Below are 4061 nucleotides of genomic sequence, written 5' to 3'. Positions count from 1 at the left end.
TGAAAAAATTAAAACTAATTTCAAAAGAAAAAACTACCAATTGATAGATAATATTCTTTCAAATCGATTTTTAAAAAAGAACACCAATCTCATTTAAATTTTAGAATTTATCATTATAATACGCATCTAATATGAAGTTTTTAAATTGACTATCAAATGTCAAAAATTGAATAAAAAATTATTGTATGATCAAATTCAATAATATTGATTATTACCATATTAATTTTATTAAAAAATTAATTATTAATTATTGTTATTACAACTTGGCAGATTATGAATTCATCTCCAATTCTTTTTCATATCAACAATGCTAGGGAACCAACTCTATATAAGCTAAGAATTAGTCAACTGGTAATCGGATGTTGCTACTAATAGGCACACGGATGTTTCTTTTTCTTATAAATTGGATGGTTTTGGATATAATTTCTATGTTTCATGTGTTACGCATTAATAAAACATAATTAATTATATGGAATCAACTAATGAATGATCAAAGCATCTGTTCCGTGATTCTCTCCTATTCTCTCCTAACACTAACGTGGTCAACAATAATTTAACAAACAAATTAAATTATAAATTAATAAAACTAATTATAATTAATTATGTTGTTCCATTCTTGGCTGATTATTAGTTGGTTCCATATACTTTTTCTTTTCATATAGATAATATCTTTTAAATCTACTTTACACTAACTCTAGTAATAAATTAGCCATGGCATGTATTGTTAAACTTATTGCAATTTTTAAGGAGCATATTGGTTTATTAAACCTACAAATTAAAGGAAAAAGAAGGTGCGAAAAGAGACGAACAAAAAATATAAAATAAATAAATGAATAAAAAGATAAGTATACTGTAGACACAACATCTTTTGTAAACTACAGAAAGGTTTTATTTAACCATATTTAATATATATAATTTTGGTAAAAACTCAGGTGCAATCGACTTTATATGAAGTTGATAGTTGAGAGTTGTTAGATGAAAATTTAGTCAAATCAATCAAATTATTTAACAGTTCTCAGTTATTAATTTCACGTGAAGTCGACTGCACCTGAATTTTCACTATAACTAAATTACATAATATTTTTTATAAACAATTCATTATTTAATTTTGTTTGATATTCTAACTAGTACTTAATGATAAATGCAATTAAAATAATATAAAAGTATAAAACATTAATTTCCTTGCACTAATAATTAATAATGAAATTAATTTTACATTATTGTGTGTATATATATTATAAAAATTAAGAAAATAACAATCCGCCTTCTTTTCAGTTAAATGTTAAAACCAGTGACACCACAGTTCTCTTTATTTCATTCTAAATGCACATAAAATTAGTTTACCTCCTGATCCGTCATTATATTCAGTTTTTATTGTGCATTATAAGTTATAACTCAACCTTAATTATTATTTATTCTTTGCTTGTAATCAACACTTTTATTACCGACTTAATGACCATCATTTTCATTTTAATGACCAAACGACCATAATATGAATATCATTCATCAATTCTATACCTATAAAAAGCACCAATTTCTATATACATTATAGATTTTATATACATTCTATATTTATAGAATTATTATAATATACAACACATGATAACTTTTATTTCATGTCTTATATTCTATATTCATATAATTATTATAATATACAATACATGATAACTTCTATTTCATGTCTTACATTTTATATTCATAAAATTATTCTTATACCTCTTAAACACTTACTGACTTGAGCGTCGGAGTGTCTTTTGCAAGTATCCATCCCATTGTTCTCTCCTTGCCGACGTATAACTCATCCCGACGAGAAGCTTGAAGACATTCATCGACGGACGAGTTATACACCGGCCAAACTCAGCAAGAATAATTGGTGTCGTCTGTGGGAAGAGTAAAATAATTCCTACTACCCTCGTGTTCATAAAACTTGAATTACATTTAAATTTTTGAACCAATTTCATCAATTTTGTTTAAGATTTTATTTAATACCTCTTATCAAATTTTAATCTATCATAACTTTTTATAAAGTATGTACTTTATACATTCAAATTGTTTTATTTTTACGTATCATAATATTTCACATCTTATAATCGATCAATGAATCAATTCAAAAACAAACTCGGCTTTCAATCAATTCGAGAACAAACTCGGTTTTCAATCAATTCGAGCGCAAACTCACTTATCAAATTTTTATTACTTTTTCTGTTTTTTAAAGTTCTCTACTTACACAAGTAAAATTATATATTTTATTCACATATTTTTATATTTATATTTTGTGTAACTAATATTTACTAATTTATTAGTTATATTCAAACCTCAATATATGTTCTATTATTCGAATAATTCTTACAAATAGTATACTCTTTTTCTCTCTCTCTCTATTTTTATCTATATTTTGCAAGATAATACTCATCTTCCTTATTTCTATTACTAAAGATCATTGATTATTGTGTTTTTATTTTGAAAAAAAAATGAGAAAGAGACATTCAATATTAGGATACAAAGCCATTCATTTACAATAATGACATATAACAACTATGTCAATTGAATTTTTATTTCATCACGTATTATAGTCTTATTACTTGATGATTTCATTTATACAATTAAATGACGGTAATGATGAGTTCAAATCTTAAAATTGGATTCCATAAAAAAGTTAATTGTATATCAATTGTATATAACTGTTACACTATTCACTTTATGCTATTAACTTTTATGTTATTATTTGTTTAATACAAAAAGTTAAGCAAAAACACATGCAACCATTCAAAATTTACTATTATTGCACAAGAAATATCCTTCGTCATACTGTAACGGCTAGAAATATTATACTAAATGTATAATTCAATAACTATTATTTTATTGTTTTATTACCAAAATTAAAGCATATCTTATAAAATAAAATTTAGATATTCACATTTGGCACGTATGATATTCATATATGTCATCTTCTTATCTACAATTATCAACTTTCAAAGTATATTTTTCTACTTAAAACTCTTCTACTTTTACAATATATATTATTCAACATATGTTGCGACCTTGTACATATTCATTTTCTCATTTATCTTATTCATGTCATATGACCTTCACTATAAACTGTAAATATTTAATAACTAATTGCTTTGAGCGAGAAATTCATCAATAAATAATTGTGGGCCGAAAAAAATTTCAAGACAATTAATCATTATATCCTCGAATCATACAATCGATTCCGTCATTGGATATCTATTTCTGAACTTTTCAGTTCACATACAATCAAATGCTAAAATTGTTTTTAAGCGGAAAAATATCTCCCACACAATTATCTTGATCGAATGACTCTTATCACTCAGTTATTTTTTAAATAAGTGCCGACATAATAACCCGACTAAGCTTGGGTGCTCACCATATTATTATTTACTTATCTTTTAACCGAGTTATAACTCATTTTATTTTCTAAACTTAACCTGGATCATATGATTGGCAGACAAAACTTAAGAGCTGTGATCCGTCACCTTATAACTCGGTCTTTATTGTGCATTATGAGTTATAATTCGGGGTTAACTATCATTCATTATTTGCTTGTGACCAACACATTCATTACCAACTTAATGACCATCATTTCCATTTTAATGACCAAACGGTCATAACATGAATATCATTCATAAATTCTATGCCTATAAAAGGCACAAATTTCTATATACATTATATATTCATAGAATTATTCTTATACCTTTTAAACACTTATTAACTTGAGCATCGGAATATTTTTTGTAGGTATTCACCTCTTTGTTGTATTCTTGCCGACGTATAACTCATATCGATAAAATATTTAAAGACATTTATCGACGGGCGAGTTATATACTAGCCAAACTTAGCAAGAACACCTCCTATTAAAAAAATAGAAAAATTTATGCACCACAAGTTCATTGCTGTCGTCCAAAACAAGCAATTTCATCTCAATTTAATTTATATATGAATTATTTAGTTTAGTATATTACTAAATAACAAAACTTTGCCCAAGCATGACGATCACCCGTCACCATCACCGTCCCAACGGCTTAAATTACCATTGGTGA

The sequence above is a fragment of the Arachis duranensis genome, chromosome 3 (assembly GCF_000817695.3).
Source record: "Arachis duranensis cultivar V14167 chromosome 3, aradu.V14167.gnm2.J7QH, whole genome shotgun sequence".
Lineage (NCBI taxonomy): Eukaryota > Viridiplantae > Streptophyta > Magnoliopsida > Fabales > Fabaceae > Arachis > Arachis duranensis.
This window is presented reverse-complemented; position numbering follows the sequence as displayed.